Source organism: Staurois parvus, unplaced genomic scaffold, assembly GCF_062004578.1.
Source record: "Staurois parvus isolate SC_StPar_1 unplaced genomic scaffold, SC_StPar_1.0 ptg000402l, whole genome shotgun sequence".
Lineage (NCBI taxonomy): Eukaryota > Metazoa > Chordata > Amphibia > Anura > Ranidae > Staurois > Staurois parvus.
Genome location: NW_028318198.1, coordinates 2,942 through 22,813, shown reverse-complemented (window position 1 = coordinate 22,813; position 19,872 = coordinate 2,942). Strand labels below are relative to the sequence as shown.

Here is a 19,872-nt window from a genome sequence, read left to right as displayed (position 1 = left end):
TTGGTACAAAAGGTGCAAAGTGGCTGGATTCATATAAGGAACTATCCCTGTGTGCTGGATTGGTTTGCTGCGAGGTCTGGAGTGCTTTCCGGAGTGTGTGCGCCATTGGAGCCCCCCTCCCCCTCAGGTTGTGACCGGATCCATGGATTACCACCAGGGTCCCCTCCGGAGATTATATTTATGATATGCGCATATAACGTGCGCTTCTGGTGAGTGCAAGCGCACTTCATTTTCTTTGCCACAAGAAGTCACCTTCACCAAACTTTTATGTCACTAAAAGTGCTGGAGTATCATATTGATCAGTATTTATTCTAATCCATTCACAAGTTCACTGGACTTTTTTTGAAGCACTTTATTGTATGTCAACATTGATCCTTTTATAATTTTATATGGTTATCAGTTGTTCACAATTATTTTGGTCACTTTATTTATTGGTGTTTGTTCATCCATTCACATTTGCACTTGTCACTTTGTTGACAATCTTGGATTCCACCATTTTTGCGCAATATATTTCTTGCGCTTTATGCACATAGTCACTTTACTCTTAGCGCTGCATATTTGTTTTATGATATAGCCCAAAGGGAATGTTTATAGGCATGTGGCAGACAAGAGGTTAAAATTTTAACCCTCACAATTTGTTACCAAAATGCAGCCAGGCTGTATATACAGTAGCAAAAATTAAGTTGATTGATGCATTGTTCAAAGAGAAAAATAGGGGAGCAAACAGTTGGAAAGCAACTCCACTTGTGTGAGAAAGCTGTGGTCTAACTCCATATTGCTAAAGCAAAGGGTGTTTTCACCCTTTTGCTATAAGCTACACTGCATATGAGCACAACAAACCAAAAATACTATGAAATTCATTTTAATGCTCCAAGTAAACTCAACCATCTATCCATGCCACCATGCTTTATTATGCTCAAAAAATTAGTTTTAAAAACACTCTCTAGCATTTCTGGCCATGGCCATCCTGAATAAGGGCAGATTTTCATGTAATGTACTTCCTGGAATGTACTCGTGCAAGCAGGAGGGTGCGTTTAGCTGAGAAAACCCCTTCTCCCCTCCTTAAGACTCCTGGGATGTATGACATAATTTGACTAGGCATGGAAATCAGAAAGTAACTAAAGAAATAAAAAAAAAAAGTTTAAAACAAATATGATATACTTTCCTATCTATTTAATAAGACTAGCAGTATGAAAATGAAAACTAGTCAAGGTTGATTGAGAGAGTGAAGTTCCCCTTTTAATATAAATTACAATGTCAGCTTTATTACTTTATATGCGACCTGACTCCATTACCATGTTAAATCGTGAGGGGGTTCTGTTGGGCTTTAGGAATTTGCATTAGGCATCATAATTTAATGATGTTTACTCAGGAACTTGTGACACCCATGTGCAAGCTGCCAGATTAATGCTGAGAATAGGTGAGTAAAGCTGTTTAAGTGTTTAGACAAGTAAAGTTCTTCATTGCTAGTATGGTAATATACTCATTTATATTCGTGTAAACATGCTTATAGAGGAGTAAACACAGTTAGCCCTGTGTAAGCTAGGGTAGTCCAAACATGGAGCTTACATGGGTCTGGGGACTTCCCTTCTTTCCTCCTAAACATTGAGCTTGGGGACCTGAGCAGCTCTCCTATCCTTGTGAACATGTTCCCTTTTTTGGACTAATTATTAAATTATTAATTATGCATTAGCAATACATGGTGTTTTCTTTGTATAGTTCCCTGACTGTCAGTGATGAAGAAAATCATTTATGTAGTTTGAGTTTGCTTGATTTGGGTCTCTTCTTGGTGGGAGCTGGAGGGTGGATTTCTTCATTCATAACTTCTTTGCCAGCTGTGGTTTCTAGGAATAAAAAGGTTGCTATCATATCTGAACCAAACAAAGAACAGAAGGTGAAAGATACAGGATGTGTACATTTTGCCTAAAGATCAAAGGAGTCTGAAGTACTGGTCTTGATGGTCATATCAATCAGTCAACATAATTATTCACATTCTAGTAGCAGAAAAACATGTTGTATTGAGTGTTTACTACAGGCATCAAAAATTGTTCTTTTTCATGCACCTTGGAGCCTTGCTTAAAAGTAGAACTAGGCAAAACATTTTATTTTCCATTTTGGTTAAGGTGAATAAGGGAGGTTCATTTCTGTCACTTTTTTTTTTTGCCATTTGTGCGGATTTACCTTCACTTCTTGTCCCACAGTCAAAACAGGAAATGCGTGGAAATCCCTCCAAAGAAAGAGAATCTCTATTTGGCACCAGGATCATCAGAACTAGTGCCCCCATTGAAAGATTTTCTTGGGGACAACCCAAAGTTTGGGATTTTCTTTTAATTTCTCTTTCAATGATAATAGTAAACAGGACAAAATGAGAGAGTGTAAATCTCCCTAATGGTTGCACAGCCAGCAAAAAAAACCTGAAAGGTGTTCTAAACCCTCTTCCCTATCCAAAACTAAAAAAAGTCTTGGTTTTAGTTATACTTTAAACTTTGCACATGGAAAAGAGGTTCAACTTTTAGTGGAGGTAATAAAGATCACACGTACCCCAACATGCTACAAAGTTTAATAAAGAACTGATTGATACAGTTATCCTTTACTGGTTTAGGCCTCTCCCCCCATGCTTCTATGGCTGGTAATACATTATACAATCTTCTCGTACCCTATAGATTTACCAAAACCATATAATATGCGGTAAAACCTAAACACTTTCATTTTGTATGCAATCATGCAGGCCCTTGCACTACATAGTTGACGATAAATCAAAAGAGAATTGAACAAGAAAATTCTATCATGTATGGCAACCTTAAGTCTTACATTTTCTATACCCAATCCTTTAGTATGATGCACAGCAAAGATTTTAAACACCACAAAACCTCTTCTTTAAAAGGCTCCCAGTCAGGTTCTGTCTTTTCTGCATATGCAAGCCAAAATTACAATTCCTCCAGTAGGCCACCCAGCATATACTGTACTTTACAGGAGTGGGGATAGGCAAGATTTTAAGGATTTCCAAGAGCGTGATGGAAGGTGAGCCTGTTAAGAGGGAAACCTATGAGAGAACAGTTGTCCATGAAAGTTGTTGGTTTTCATAAAAATATTATTGTTAGGCATGTTTGAAAATAAAGTAACCCTTGCTGCAATATTTACCTTTTTTATGGTGCTGTTGCCCCATACAAAATAGGATTTTGGTGCTTACCATAAAATCTTTTCTTGGATTCCATTGATGGAAACAGGTATTCTTAGAATACTTAGACAAGTTATACTGCCGCTTACAGGAGAAATTAACACTGGAAACAAAAATATTTGTTGGCCAGCACAAGATAACTCAGCTCAAAACCATCAACACCTACATTTTGTAGCAAATTAACAGTTTTGTACTCAGAGGGGAGGAGCATTCCAATAGATGGGGTGGGCAAAATAGCAACAAAGGCAGACAGGCCTACGAACATACTACAGGAAACTTGGAACTGTTTGCAGCTCAAAGAGCGGCTTGAAGGACCTAATGCCCAAAGCTGACATCAGATTAGGCCTGAATATTCACCTGTTAAAACTTAAGAAACAAGAACAGAAGACTGGCTCTACGCCATGCAAACTGGGATGTTAGATGATTCTGAAAAGAGCAAGAAGCACTCAAAGATCTAGTAGAGTGTGCCTTGAGAGGAAAGGATGAAACCTAATCCTCAAGACCAAAAGTTTGGATATCGGTTTGCTGAAGTCATCTAAAGATGGATGGATCAAGAAACCAGTGCACTCTTATAAGGTCCATCTGGAATACAAAATGAGCCAATCTTTCTAAAGTGGTTGAGAGATGGACTTTGACAACCTGAACAACATCCACATAATAGAAGAAAATTTCCTTTTGGTCAACTGGAGCCAGACAGAGGAATGGGAGAGCAATGTTCTGGTTGAGGTGAATGGCAAAAACAACCTTAAGCAGGAAAGTCGTCTTGGGCCTCAACACCACCTTGCCCCTATGCAAAACAAGAAAATGTTCTTTGCAGGAGAAGGCTACTAGATTCAGATCCCATGAAGTCACAAGGGAATGAACAGGAGGATTTTTGTAAATTTCTTTTTATTGATTTTTAATAGCAAAACTCTTACCTTAAAAAGTAAAAATAACAGCAACAAAAAAATTCAACCAACAACCCAAAAAAGCCTTGCAGGGCTCGGGTGGTACATAGAAAATTCAGAACATATACGCAGTTAGATAGGCCCTGAGTGTGTACAATCCCCCCAACTCCCTCCTTTCCAATCCAGACGAACAGGAAAATTTACATTAGAGATTGTACTATGGCCTGAATCATGGAGTAAAAATCAATGGTATCTTGAACAAAGATATACCAGGCAAAAACCTACCCATGAAAGTACTGTCAGCCAAATTCTGATGCAGGCACAGCAGCAGGAAGGAGAAACTCCTACAGTGTAAGCCCCAAAACTCACACTGTGAATTAACCCTTCAATGTCCAAGTTTTGTCCTCCCCAAAACTATCTGATCGCCTCACTCAGTTGTATATCCTGCATAGATCCTATTTAACTCCATAATGTCCCAGATTTGGTGAAGCTAGTGGCACTTTCTACCACCTGATACTGTAGGGTCGTGTCCTACTATTCAAGGATATTGATCCCAAGTGGTCTGGTTTCTACATGACTGAATGGGCTTCATATTAACTCTCTGCTCTAAGCAATGCCTTCTTGGTCTTCTTCCCAACCCAGACAGTGACAAACCCTTTTCCTGGCCAGATTGCTGATAGCTCAGGCCTAGCTCAGGGCACTACCACCAACCATACAGGAATGGCTGTCTGCTGGTAATCTTACACTACTGTGTAAAAACTTTATCTACAGTGGGTATAGAAAATTATCACCCCCCCCCCCATTTAAAACCTGTAAAATAATCACATTTTGTTGTTTTGTAGCCTGAGATGAAACAAGATTTTGTTTTATCCAGCTGTATTTACTCAGTGCAACTCATAACATCCAAGTGGAAGACATAACAACAACATGTCAGAAAAAAAGTAAAAAAACAAAAAACACAAAAACAGAATCACTGAGTTGGATAAAGGTTCACCCCCTTGTGCAGTCCTGGACTAGAACAAAAAATAGGCATGGGCATTTTAGACTGAGCAGCCCATTTGTTTAACCAAATTACAAATAATAAGCCAAGGGATCAGGAAATCTTCTCTTGTATAAAAGAAGCCGAGGGAGGGATCAAGTGATCATCTTTTATTTAAAAAGGGGTGAGTCATCAGCCTAGTTATAGGGATGAACTGTCACACAGACTCTTGCTCAGAAGTCAGGGGAAGAAGGGAAGTCCCACTGACTTACCTTGCGGATTCTCTTCTTTGTGACGCTATCCATAGCGAAGACATGTTCCCCGGCATGTGGGAGCTCCATGCCTGCTGTGCTTTGGCAGTGGTGGGGAAGGCTGGGATCCCCACGGTGACAACGTCCATGTACCTGGACTCCTCTGTCTCTCAGTCCACCGTCATTCCTGCTCTTCCCTTTCAGAGTCAACTCTGTAATGTCAGCGGGCCAGCCCTGCAGCTGTCATGGAGCAACCGCAGCTGGAGCTGATTGGGGCTCGCTCAGCAGGGCCCCAGCCCCTGGAGGTGGAGGACTATCAGGGGAGAGAGAGGAGGGAAGCCATGGTTGGAGAAGATCTACATCGGATCAGATTTTGTTAGGACATGTGGCCCCAGCCCACCGGGCAAGTGCTCGTTGTGCCCTATGGCTAGTCCAGGCCTTCCCCTTGTGTCAGTATTTTGTTGAATCACCTTTTGCTTTAATTACAGCCTTTAGTCTTTTGGGATATGTCTCTACTACCTTTTCACATCTCGACTTTGCAATATTTGCCCACTCTTCTTTGCAGAACTGCTCAAGTTCTGTTAAATTCGATGGTGACTGTTTGTGGACTGCAGTCTTCAGAGCTCAGACTAAACCCCAATGAAAATATGTTGAATGACTTGATTAGGCCATATAAGGACATTCACCTTTTTCTCCTTCAACCACTGTGTGGTCATTTTTGCTGTATGCTTTGGGACATTGTCATGTTGGAAGGTAAGCCTTCTTACCATTGACAACTTTCTGGCAATGGGCAGCAGATTTTCCTCAAGAATTTGCCCCATCCATTTTTCCTTCTATCCTGACAAGTGTTCCAGTCTTTGCTACAGAGAAACACCCCCATAACAGGATATTACCACCTTCATGCTTTACTGTAGGAATTGTTTTATTTGGATGGTGATCTATATTGGATTTCCGTCAGACATATTGTTTATTGTTGAGGCCAAACAATTCAATCTTTGTCTCATCTGCTCATAACATCTTTTTCCATGTGGCCTCAGAGTTTTAAAGTTTCGTTTTGGACAATCTCAGTCGTGACTGTATGTGGCCTTGAGGAGTGGCTTTTTTCTTGCAACCCTCCCATACAAGTCACATTCCTGGAGAATTTGTGATATGGTTGTCACATGCACACAGTGACCACTCTTTGTCATAAATTCCTGCAACTACTTCAGAGTTGCTGTAGGCCTCTTGGGTAGCCTCTCTGACCAGTCTTGTTCTACCTCTTTCATCCAGTTTGGAGCAACATCCTGATCCATGGAGGGTCTTTATTGTACCTAATACCTTCCACATCTTAATAATAGACTTCTGTGCTTCTAGGCATTGATAAAGCATTTTAATTTTTTTTTTATCCATCTCCTGACTTGTGCCTGTCCACAGCTTTGTCCCGGAGATGTTTTGCCTTGCCACTCAGTTTATTGTTTGCTACACCTGATTGAGTATACGTTTTTAGGAGGAGTGATCCTTTTTCCAACTTCTGTTTCTGATTTTTTTCTGACATGTTGGTGTTACATATTTCACTTGGATGTTACAAGTTACACAGTAAATACAGCTAGATAAAACAAAAACTGTGTCTCTCTTCATTTCAAGCTGCAAAGCAACAAAATGTGATTATTTTAAAGGGTGGTGGTGATTATTTCTATACTCACTGTATATGCATAGAGGGTGTCCAGCTAAATACCACAAAATTTGGGACAGGTGGCTGGGCCAGTCCTCCACCTGTGATGACAACACTCAAGGGGATATATATAAAAATCATTCTTCTGCACTGTACCACCTACTGGACATGCCTTGTATAACAGTATATTGTGACCTGCTATCATATGCTATCTATATTAATGCTAATTATTTGATAGTCAACCTGTACTTACAACCCTAAGATTATGAGATCAGTCAATCCATATTTTATATACTTGATTGTGTAATGTAGACCTTATATTTTAATTGATATACTTCCCTGATTTTCTTATGGATATCTGCTTTTTCATGTAACGACTTGCACTTTTGTTTTCTGTACTGTTTTATTTTATTGGTTTAGCATCAATAAACTTTTCCTGATCAAAAAAACAAAATGCTGGGCAACAGAGGTGTGATGTTAGATTGCCCATGAAACGATTATCGACCTTGTGGAGTGAGCACATATTAGTGAAGGAGGTACTTTATCCTTTAGGGTGTAAGCTTTTGAGATGAGCTGTCTTTTCACCTAGCAATGGTAGATCTTGAAGCAGGATGTCCCTTGTGAGGTCCTGAGCATATGACAATTAAGGAGTCCATCTTTCCAGACAGCAGAGTCTTCACTGAGGTGGCAGGCTGACACCACCTTAGAAAGAAAGGACGCTCTTGGAAGAGCAACTACTTTATTCGTGTAAAGAAAAAGGAATGTCTTCTTTCAGGAGACAGATGCTAACTCAGAGACCCACCAAAACGGCTACCTTTCAGGAGAGATCATCCAAAGAAAGTTCCTTGATAAGTTCAAAGGGTGGTTTCTGCAGGGCAAAGATAACTAAATTGATGTCCTAGTGAAGCATAGGGTGCTATAATAGAGGATTAATCCAAGAGCTACCTTGAAAAAAAAATTTTTACAAGGGAAAGTGAAGCCAGAGGTTTTTGGAAAATAAAAAGCAACCAAAATCTGTCCCTTAAGGGTACTTAAGGTCAATTCCCAATTGTAGGAGGGCCAGAATGAGAGGTACAGAGTAATCTCTGGGGTACCTGTCGTCACACCAGGCAAAGGACTTTCAGATACAATAGTAATCTTTCTGAAAGTGTCTTTCCTTGCTTTTAGCAATGTGGGTATGTCTGAATCAAAGATTACTCTGTTCCTTAAGACATGGGCTTCAGGAGCCATGCTGTTAAAGCCAGTAACTGAGAAGCAGGATGGAACAGGGTGACCTGAGACAACCAATCAGGCCTGTTTGGAAGAGGCCAGGGGTCAGTCTGAGTATGTCTGTGTACCAGGTGCTACTGGGCCAGTGTGGTGCAGTGAGAATCACTGGTTTCTTCTCCTGCTCTATTTTGTGGAGTAATCAAGGCAGCTTTCACACTGGAGGTAAATCAAAATTATCCTGAAAGGAGCCCAGGGAAATATCAGAGCATCTGATTCCAGTGCTAGAGGATCCTTGGTCTTGGCAATAAACAAAGGTAACTTGTTGTTGAACATGGAGACCAGGATTTCCATGTCTAGAGTCCCTATCTCCTGCATGTCAGGTTGCAGATGTTGTAGTGAAGGGCCAATTTCTGATAGTCCAGGCATTGATTATGGAGGTAATGCTCCTTCCAATTGTCCACTCCTGGGATGTGAGCAATGGAGATTGCTGGACAGTGTTGCTCTGTGCACGAGATAATGAGGCTTGCTTCTTTCAAGGCTACATGACCTGTAGTACCCCTTGGTGATTGCTGTAGACCACACTCATGGTGTTGTCTGATTGCACCCTGACTGGGTATCCCTAAAGAAGGTCCTGCGGTGCAGAGTAATTTTTATCTGAGCTCCAAGATGTTAACAGGGAGCTTGGGTGACCATGTACCCTGAACCGTGAAAGGTTAGAACTCTCCTCCCCAGACAGAGGATGGCATCTGTTTTTAGCACCTTCCACTGGTATGGTAAAAATGACTTCCCCCATTGTCAAAGCTGGGTTGGAAATACACCAAGCTAGGGAGTTCCTTGCTTTCATAGAAACATAGAGAGGGAGCATTTGTTATATGCCAACAAGATGTTGTGTTGGAGAGGCCTTGAATGGAATTGGGCAAGTGGAACATCCTCAAAGGATGCCACCATGAGACCCAGAGCTTTCATGGACAATCTCACAGAGGGAGGTCTCTTTGACCTTAAGGCCAAAGAGTGAGATCTGAGAGGGATCAGATTGTTTTCTGGAAGAAGGACATTTTCTTGGACTGTGTCTAGCATAAGGTCGAAGTAGTCCATGCAAAGGAAATATTGGAGAGTGGATTTTTGAAAGTTAATTTCCAAATCAAAATCTTGAAGTATCTGAATAGTCTTGAGGATGTTTGCAGATAGTTGGAAGGGAGATGAGTCCTTGAGAAGGCCATCTGAGATACCCTGTGACTTTAAGAGGAGAAGAAGACATGCCAGCACCTTTATGAATACTCTGGGAGGAGGAGATAGGCCAAATGGCAGTGCGACAAACTTGAAGTGTTTATTTCCTACTGATTTGTGCTGAAAGTGCTAATGAGGTGCATAAATAACAATATGCAGGTAGGCATCTTGGATGTCTATGGATGCAAGGTATTCCCCTTGTTTCAGAGAGGCAATAACTGGCCTTGTAGATTCCATATGAAACATTGGAACTTGAAGGTACTTGTTAGGGTTTTTAGATCCAGAATAGGATGTATACCCCTAATGGGTTTTGTTACCATGAACAGGTTTGAGTAGAATTCTTTAACCTGTCTTCCAGAGGTACTGGAACTTCCACTTCCCAGAACAACACATGGTTTAGGACGTTCAGCAAATCTGAGTGTTCTTGAGTAGATTTTGGTTGATTTGAGGGAAGAGAGCAGTGAGGGCATAGAGTTTGAAACTATTTTATAACCCCTCTGAAACTACTGATTGAACCCACAAGTCTGTGAAGACTGTGACCCAGAGGAAACACACACAAAATGTAGGAGAGCCTGCAAGGAGTGCGACGGATACAATACAACTTCTCAGTGGTGTGATGTAACACTTAGTCACTCACCTGAGTGACTGAATGGTGGCGTGTTAGAGCCAAGTTTGAAGACGTTGTATAGGCAAATAGGTTTCAAGCACATTCCCAGTTTTAATATATAAACAGATACTATTCAAGATATACATTTTGTACATAACAAAGCTATTACAGCAACAGTCCAATAAACAGGATGACTCTGTCCATGTTGTTGGTCACTATATGGAGTCCAGGCTTTGCCCATCATGGTGGGCATAACCTCGAAGCGGTCTTCAGGGTCTAGTTTCCATAGAGATGGATAATGGCCCTGGACAAGTTTAGCTCCCTCGGGCTAACTACACATGTTGCACCAAGTGCCAAGGTGAGCACTCAAGCAGGATCCAGTGCCCAAAGCAACATTACAGGCCAATCCCGGAGGCATGGGGTCTAGGTAAGGCTCCCAAGGTTTTACTGAGGTACCAATCTGGATGTATTTTATTAGAAGATAATGAAGAGTTGATTGAAAAATCTGAAAATTATAAACTAGTAAGCTAATGATGATTTCTCCATAGGAAGAAAATGGCCATCAGCTTAAGACACAAACAAGAAACTGGCGTTATAGGGGGAAGCCCAGGGGCCATGTCTTCAAAAGCTTTTCCAGTGTCCAATCATTTGAAGGTACTAGCCTGTAACCCAGAGTTTATGAATATCAAGCCAGTGTCCTGTACTGTGTGCTTAAGATATGAGCCTGGCTGCTGAGCACTAAGCCTGAGGAAACCAACAGACAAGAAGAAGCAGGTGCATGAACCCACTGTAAATTCACCATCAAGTCCTAGACTACATGACAAAATATGGAAAATACAAATGGTAGTTGTACTTAATTGTTTTGCCACTGAGGCATAGCACAATAGAAAATGCCCATTAACTCTTTTGAAGAGCAATAGAAGGGGTTTATACCAGCTTAATATAAAAGCAAAGGGAGACAGTTAAACTTACCATATTAACAGGTAGTCAAAAACACAATACCCAGCTGTAAACCTATATACAGTAAATGAGGTACAGAAGGATAAAAAGGAGTAAAATTGTATTTTCATCACATACTGCCCAAAAGAATTTTAGCAACTTCTGTAGAAGGAATGTATAATGAGTAAGAGGAAAAATTCCTTAACAAGGCATATGACCTAGCAACATAACATGGAGCCTTCAGAGATGAGCTTAGGTGAACTGCCGCAGCTCTGGTCAATGTGCTCCGTAAGGAATCCCCAGACAATACTGATTTGACCTGAATAGTAGAGAACTGTAGTAACTGGAACCAATACAGGCTGTCATCAACTGCAGGGCACTCACAGAGAGATCACTGTTTAAACCTGAGAAAACCTGCACTCTTTGTCTGAACTGAGATGCTTCCAGGATTTTATATAACTATAAAAAATCTACCATTTTTTCTAACTGGTGTGACTTTCAGGATTTCAAAATATCTAGCACAAAACTACCAGTACTGTTGGCTGACTGGAGGGATTTCCAGGATTTAATATATATGACTTGAATCTACCAGAAGCCCTTGATAGTAGAAAATTCTTCCAGAGAAATCTTCTAAACAAACAGCAGAGCTGGAAAAATACCTTAACTCTCCTGAGGACACCAGCAAAAATAATTTTTTGTTACGTGTCCATTTTTCCTTTAGGAGGCAGTATAACCCAACCAATTAAGAACTCATGTGTCAATCAATAGACAAGAAAGTAAATTCTTTCTGTTATCAAGCATTGCTCATCTGCCAGGTTCCATGACACCCAATGTCAGTCAACCCATTTCCTATAAGTCCAGTCTGTCAACCACTTGTCCCAAGAGAAATCATCCAGCTGCCTTGGGCTCACAGGATAATAATCTCATTAATAAGGACTGCTCGCTGCCAGAGAAGACCCGAAGAAGAAGAGGCCCTGAAGTATCATGTGATCAGACGGAAAACAGCTGAAAAAGGTACGTATATAGAATTTTTTTTTAACATAGTGGCACTCCAATAAAAGGAAGGGGGTGCAGGGAAGACAACCACTCCTGTGGAGGGGCAGCCAAACCTGAATCTGAGGTTTAAATGATAGGAAACAGCTTGATAACTTGACAAATAAGCAGTGTTTAGCTGGCAGTTACATTGTGACAGTCATCAGTTATGGATAGATTGTTGTGAGTTGCATTACTCACTATTTTCAAACCAAAATAAACTTATTAGTTTAGAAAGTGTAAACGTAAAGTGTATGTACAGCCAAAGATTTTTGTTCTAGAATGAGGAAGCGATAAGAATCCCTGTCAAGTTTTTATTTTTACTGTGCCTGCCTTGGGGGGAATTCACTACTCTATTTGCCCTGATGACTACTGTCACAGAGACAACAAAATGTGGGAAATTTTTAATTTTAGAGTTGTCAACAGAACATAAGGTGGAAAATATATTCTAATAAAGGACATCTGTTCCTGTGACAACTGTCTAAATTGGAAATTATATTTTCTTTGAAGAGAATTCCTTTCACTTCCTGTAACATCCCTATGACTGGAAGTGAGGGGTAATCTCTCCAAAGGGACAGAAACAGCAAAAACTACAGGGAATTTATTTTTGAAGTTGAAGTCCGGTTCATTATTTGAATGAATAATGAACCCCCACCTCACCCCCTTGGTCTCAGCCCGAATCACACACCTACTGAGTGATATATCAGACTGGATGTCGCTCCACTTCCTTAAATTGAACCTCTCCAAAACCGAGTTTCTTGTCTTCCCCCCAGCCCGGACACCACCCCCCATTGATTTCTCTGTCACATCCAACAACGCTACCATCAAACCCGCCCTGCAGGCCAGAGTACTGGGTGTCATTCTGGACTCCAACCTATCCTTCCAGCCCCAAGTCCAATCTTTAACAAACTCGTGCAGACTCCACCTCCGCAACATCGCCAAAATCCGCACGTTCCTAACCCCAGAAACCACTAAACAGCTCATCCACTCCCTCATCATATCACGACTCGACTACTGCAACTCCCTCCTCACTGGCCTGCCTCGCCGCTGGCTATCCCCGCTTCAGTCCATCCTGAATACGGCTGCCAGACTCATTCACCTTTCCAACCGCTCCATTTCCGCCACCCCCCTCTGCCAATCCCTCCACTGGCTTCCGATTGCGCAACGGATCAAATTCAAAATCCTAACGCTGACGTACAAAGCTGTCCACCATACTGCCCCGAACTACATCACTGACCTAATATCCAAGTACCGCCCAGCACGCACACTGCGCTCCTCACAAGACCTCCTTCTCTCTAGTTCCCTGGTCTCCTCCTCCCATGCCCGCCTCCAGGACTTCTCCAGGGTGTCACCCATCCTCTGGAACTCCCTGCCCCAACCCATCAGATTATTACCTACTCTCCTCTCCTTTAGGCGCACCCTGAAAACCCATCTCTTCAGGGAAGCCTACCCCACCCCCTGCTAACTTGCCGACCTCCTCCACTTTTCCTACCACTCCATCCCCCACAGCTATCTCCTCCTGTGCCACCACCCCCTCCCTCCTAGATTGTAAGCTCGAAAGAGCAGGGCCCTCGATCCCCTCATGTTTTGCATTGTATTGGTATTGTTCTGTCACATGTTCTGTCCCCCTTTGTAATGTACAGCGCTGAGCAAACTATTGGCGCTTTATAAATACTGTATAATAATAATAATAATAATGAATAGCCCAGGACATGTAAAAATAGAAATGGCACCATTGTGATGTAATAATCCCCTTCAACTTGGTGGGGAGAGGGGATAGGGTTTGGAGGGAAGCCAGGACTTGACTTCAGCTTTAGCCCTTCCCTACTCTACCCTAAACTAAGAACAAAAGTTTTGGACATAGGTATACTTTAAATTGAAAAATCATATCAAGTAGTTGAAAGAATACCATAGTGTTTATTTTCAAGAGATATTTTAGGAAATGTACAGTGGTGATACAGTATACAATTTTATATGTGAGATATGCAGAATTATTTTTCATACCCTCTGCTTTGTTTTCGTCTTCTTGGAATTTGATTTCCAGCTCTTGTATCCTCTGCAGTGCTGCTTTTAATTGCTCGTCCAGATTCTCAGATCTTTCTTCAGCTTTCTGAGCCCTCATCTCTGCATTTCTGTTAGGGGAAAAAGAGTGTATGTAATGAATCTCTTAAGCACTTTGTAGAAGAAGGCACATTTTGCAGGCTTGTTTCATTACGAAGTGCAAAGAGAAATTATTTGTTTCAGTGAAACAGACATTGAGAAGTTTTTAAAGCTGTATTCCAGGCAGACATGAAAGTGGAACTACACTGAATCTGAACCAAAACACAAACCAAAAAATACTATTTAATTATTTTTTAATATTCAAAGCAAACTCACTCATCCATCCATGTATCCATGCTATATTTGGCAGAAATCACTTTGAAAAATACCCCCTAGCATTTCTGGACATGACCATCTTTTTTCATGTAGCATTTACTTTCTTGAATTCATCTGCCCTTAGTTCACGCATGCAGGCAGGAGGATGTGCTTAGCTGTGAAAACCTCTCCTGAAGACTCCTGAGATGTATGACATCATTTGCCTAGGCATGGAAACCAGGAAGTAACTGAAGAAAATTTTTTAAAAAGTTTAAAACAAGTAAATATGATGTACTTTCCCTATCTGTTGACTAAGGCTAGCAGTGTAAGGAATAAAAATAGTCCATGTTGATTGAGAGAGTGAAGTTCCGCTTTAAAAACACCAATGATTGTAGTACAGCTCCCATGTGTATTTCAATTGTGTACTTAGTTGTTTTCCTTATATTCAGCATTAAATGACTTAATTAAATAGTGTTGCTATTTGCAGTGCTTTATTTACAAAAAACTGTTTAGGACAATTTTAACCAATTTTTATTTCTTTACCCTTTCCCCAACAATTTTTTTTCCTTTTGTATCGCCCTATGACCAAGGGCATACTCTAAACTTGTTATATAATAAACCTGAAATCTCAAATTTTATGTACTCACAAAAGTCTCTTCTCCAGTTGTTCCAGAGATGTCAAGGACTGAAAAGCTTGCATAGATCTTGGAGTGGTTGGCCTGCTAGCTTGTAAAGCACTCTATTGACGATAAACACATGTAATCAGACTACTGAAAATTAAAAAAATGGCATAATCACTGCATATTTGATATATGGTCTAACCTCATGAGCAACAGGGATTTCATCTTCTCTCAAGCTCTTCTTGTGAATGTTTCCATCATAACCAATTAGCTTTACAATATCATGTTCGGAAGGCACTCCATTCTGGAGACTGGGTTCTTTAGCATGTATACTACCCTACAATATTAACACAGATTTATGATAAACATGTGCATGACCATTATAATGTATATTTGACTATCAAACCAACAGCTTTGTAGTTATTCTAGTTAAATAATCTAAGCTCATACTGTTACTAATGAAATTTCATGGTTATCCCACAGTCAGATCACAGAAAGCACTAAAGTACATGTTTCAGTATTAACATCGCTATGATTGCTGTCTTCAACATTAGAGGTGTTTTGCTAGGCACGATCATCCATGAAACTGGCCTGGGGTGACAGGTAGTCAAAGCACTAATTATATAAAGAAGAGTCTGGCAACATAGAGAACTTATCTGGTTAGATATAATCATCTGATGTGCTAGATAGTGAGTGTATTAAAATGCTACTTTCTAACACAAGAGGCTGAACAACCTGTGCAGACAAGGTCTCTTACAAGAAATTACAGAGTTAAAATAAATAACTGGGTACTTCATTTATAGAGTGATTTTAGCACAGCCAGATAAAACCTTACAAATTAGCTTCTGTTTCTATTTTACTTTACTACTTTTGACTGTAAGTTGATCTATAGTACATTTCTCTTTTTTAGCATCACTTTAATTTTAATATATTTAATGACAACTAGAGATGAGCGAATCGAACCAGGCGAACCGGAATTCGAGTCGAATTTCAGGAAATATTCGATTCGCGGCGAAACCGAAATTTTGCCTACTTCGGGTGCGCGAATCGAACATTTCCCGATCAGCCGGCAAAAGTGTCCCTGCAGTGATCTCCGCTATTTCTGACAGTTCTCTGACAGAAGGAACACATGTTTAGCGGTTGAAACATTGTATCTATTAGTTTACATTTAGGATACAGATGTTTCAACCACTGTACATGTGAAGAAGCTGTGAGAGAACTGTCAGAAATAGAGGAACTCTGCACATACACTTTTTGCCGGCTTGGAATTATTCTTCTTTTCATCCTACTTCTTCTTCTTCTTCTTCATCCTCATCCTCATCCTCTTCTTCTGAGGATGAGGATGAAGAAGAAGAAGAAGTAGGATGAAAAGAAGAATAATTCCAAGCCGGCAAAAAGTGTATGTGCAGAGTTCCTCTATTCTGCAGATACACTTAGAGGAGCTCTGCAGATACACTTAGAGGAGCTCTGCACATACACTTTTTGCCTGTTTGGAATTAATCTTATTTTCATCCTACTTCTTCTTCTTCATCTTCTTTATCCTCATCCTCAGAAGAAGAAGAAGAGGATGAAGAAGAAGAAGAAGAAGAAGTAGGATGAAAATAAGAATAATTGCAAGCCGGCAAAAAGTGTATGTGCAGAGTTCCTCTATTCTGCAGATACACTTAGAGGAGCTCTGCAGATACACTTAGAGGAGCTCTGCACATACACTTTTTGCCGGCTTGGAATTAATCTTATTTTCATCCTACTTCTTCTTCTTCTTCTTCTTCTTCTTCATCCTCATCCTCAGAAGAAGAAGAAGAGGATGAGGATGAAGAAGAAGTAGGATGAAAATAAGAATAATTCCAAGCCGGCAAAAAGTGTATGTGCAGAGCTCCTCTAAGTGTATCTGCAGAGCTCCTCTAAGTGTATCTGCAGAATAGAGGAACTCTGCACATACACTTTTTGCCGGAAACCGCTGTATGGAGGGAATGTCCCAGAACTGTCATAAATAGTCTATTTCTGACAGTTCTGGGACATTCACTCCATACAGCTGTTTCAACCGCTGTATGGAGGGAATGTCATAGAACTGTCAGAAATAGACTATTAATGACAGTTCTGGGACATTCACTCCATACAGCGGTTGAAACATTGTATCTATTTTTTTCCATAAATGACATTCTGCAGATACACTTAGAGGAGCGCTGCAGATACACTTTTTGCCGGCTTGGAATTATTCTTATTTTCATCCTACTTCTTCTTTTTCTTCTTATGAGGATGAGGATGAAGAAGAAGAAGTAGGATGAAAATAAGATTAATTCCAAGCCGGCAAAAAGTGTATCTGCAGCGCTCCTCTAAGTGTATTTGCAGAATGTCATTTATGGAAAAAAATAGATACAATGTTTCAACCGCTGTATGGAAGGACAGTCCCAGAACTGTCATAAATAGTCTATTTCTGACAGTTCTGGGACATTCACTCCATACAGCTGTTTCAACCGCTGTATGGAGGGAATGTCATAGAACTGTCAGAAATAGACTATTAATGACAGTTCTGGGACTGTCCTTCCATACAGCGGTTGAAATATTGTATGTATTTGTTTCCATAAATGGATCCATTTATGGAAACAAATACATACAATGTTTCAACCGCTGCATGGAAGGACAGTCCCAGAACTGTCATTAATAGTCTATTTCTGACAGTTCCATGACATTCCCTCCATACAGCGGTTGAAACAGCTGTATGGAGTGAATGTCCCAGAACTGTCAGAAATAGACAGAAACTGTCACAGAACTGTCCTTCTTCTCATCCTTCTCCTTCTTCTCATCCTTCTTCTCATCCTTCTCCTTCTTCTCATCCTTCTCCTTCTTCTCATCCTTCTCCTTCTTCTCATCCTTCTCCTTCTCCTTCTTCTCATCCTTCTCCTTCTCCTTCTTCTCATCCTTCTCCTTCTTCTCATCCTTCTCCTTCTTCTTCTCATCCTTCTCCTTCTTCTTCTCATCCTTCTTCTTCTTCTCATCCTTCTTCTTCTTCTCATCCTTCTTCTTCTTCTTCTCATCCTTCTCCTTCTTCTCATCCTTCTCCTTCTTCTCATCCTTCTTCTTCTTCTCATCCTTCTCCTTCTCCTTCTTCTCATCCTTCTCCTTCTCCTTCTCCTTCTTCTCATCCTTCTCCTTTTCCTTCTTCTCATCCTTCTCCTTCTGCTTCTCCTTCTTCTCATCCTTCTCCTTCTCCTTCTTCTCATCCTTCTCCTTCTTCTCATCCTTCTCCTTCTTCTCATCCTTCTTCTCATCCTTCTTCTTCTCATCCTTCTCCTTCTCCTTCTTCTCATCCTTCTTCTCCTTCTTCTCATCCTTCTCCTTCTCCTTCTTCTCATCCTTCTTCTCCTTCTTCTCATCCTTCTCCTTCTCCTTCTTCTCATCTTTCTCCTTCTTCTCATCCTTCTTCTCCTCATCCTTCTCCTTCTCCTTCTTCTCATCCTTCTCCTTCTTCTTCTCATCCTTCTCCTTCTTCTTCTCATCCTTCTCCTTCTCCTTCTTCTCATCCTTCTCCTTCTCCTTCTTCTCATCCTTCTCCTTCTCCTTCTTCTCATCCTTCTCCTTCTTCTCATCCTCCTTCTCCTCATCCTTCTTCTTCTCATCCTTCTCCTTCTCCTTCTCCTCATCCTTCTCCTTCTCCTTCTTCTCATCCTTCTCCTTCTCCTTCTTCTCATCCTTCTCCTTCTCCTTCTTCTCATCCTTCTCCTTCTCCTTCTTCTCATCCTTCTCCTTCTTCTCATCCTTCTCCTTCTTCTTCTCATCCTTCTCCTTCTCCTTCTTCTCATCCTTCTTCTCCTCATCCTTCTCCTTCTCCTTCTTCTCATCCTTCTTCTTCTTCTCATCCTTCTCCTTCTCCTTCTTCTCATCCTTCTCCTTCTCCTTCTTCTCATCCTTCTCCTTCTCCTTCTTCTCATCCTTCTCCTTCTTCTCATCCTCCTTCTCCTCATCCTTCTTCTCATCCTTCTCCTTCTCCTTCTCCTCATCCTTCTCCTTCTCCTTCTTCTCATCCTTCTCCTTCTCCTTCTTCTCATCCTTCTCCTTCTCCTTCTTCTCATCCTTCTCCTTCTTCTCATCCTTCTCCTTCTTCTCATCCTTCTCCTTCTTCTCATCCTTCTCCTTCTTCTCATCCTTCTCCTTCTTCTCATCCTTCTCCTTCTTCTCATCCTTCTCCTTCTCCTCATCCTTCTCCTTCTCCTCATCCTTCTCCTTCTTCTCATCCTTCTCCTTCTCCTTCTTCTCATCCTTCTCCTTCTCCTTCTTCTCATCCTTCTCCTTCTTTCTCATCCTTCTCCTTCTTCTTCTCATCCTTCTCCTTCTCCTTCTTCTCATCCTTCTTCTCCTTCTCCTCATCCTTCTTCTTCTCATCCTTCTCCTTCTGCTTCTCCTTCTCCTCATCCTTCTCCTTCTTCTCATCCTTCTCCTTCTTCTCATCCTTCTCCTTCTCATCCTTCTCCTTCTCCTTCTTCTCATCCTTCTCCTTCTTCTCATCCTTCTCCTTCTTCTCATCCTTCTCCTTCTCATCCTTCTCCTTCTCCTTCTTCTCATCCTTCTCCTTCTCATCCTTCTCTTTCTTCTCATCCTTCTCCTTCTCATCCTTCTCCTTCTTCTCATCCTTCTCCTTCTCCTTCTTCTCATCCTTCTTCTCCTCATCCTTCTCCTTCTTCCCATCCTTCTCCTTCTCATCCTTCTCCTTCTTCTCATCCTTCTCCTTCTCCTCATCCTTCTCCTTCTTCTCATCCTTCTTCTTCTCATCCTTCTCCTTCTCCTTCTTCTCATCCTTCTCCTCATCCTTCTCCTTCTTCTCATCCTTCTCCTTCTCATCCTTCTCCTTCTTCTCATCCTTCTCCTTCTCCTTCTTCTCATCCTTCTCCTTCTTCTCATCCTTCTCCTTCTTCTCATCCTTCTCCTTCTTCTCATCCTTC

General features: G+C 41.1%; 1 long non-coding RNA gene across 1 annotated transcript; it reads right to left on the bottom strand.

The window, feature by feature from the left end:
- Positions 1 to 1,213: 1,213 nt before the first annotated feature.
- On the bottom strand, positions 1,214 to 15,292 carry LOC149455117 (uncharacterized). Its single transcript, XR_016314094.1, has 4 exons — positions 15,138 to 15,292; positions 14,963 to 15,054; positions 13,965 to 14,092; positions 1,214 to 1,844 (listed from the first exon to the last, which is right to left on the bottom strand). It is a non-coding gene; the product is annotated as an uncharacterized LOC149455117 (long non-coding RNA).
- Positions 15,293 to 19,872: the final 4,580 nt, after the last annotated feature.